Here is a 240-nt window from a genome sequence, read left to right as displayed (position 1 = left end):
GGGCGAATTCAGTCAGTTTTCTGTTTTTGGGCTCGGGCGAGTTGGAGGGTGTGGTGGCGGAGTGTGGCGGCAGCGGTCAAGACAGGTCTGGAGGAGAGTCGGAGTCTGTCGGGGTTCGGAGCCTGTCGGGGAGCTGCAGAGAGGGGAAGCCGGGAACGCGGTCGAGGTCGCAGTGGAGTCGCTCGTCACGGGACCCAAGCAGGCCGGCTGTCCTCTTTCCCCAGAGCATCAACAATTCCC

This window comes from Eptatretus burgeri, chromosome 18 (assembly GCF_056783735.1).
Source record: "Eptatretus burgeri isolate ZD-2024b chromosome 18, Ebu_testis_v1, whole genome shotgun sequence".
NCBI classification, from domain to species: Eukaryota; Metazoa; Chordata; class Myxini; order Myxiniformes; family Myxinidae; genus Eptatretus; species Eptatretus burgeri.
Note: the sequence above shows the minus strand (reverse complement) of the source record.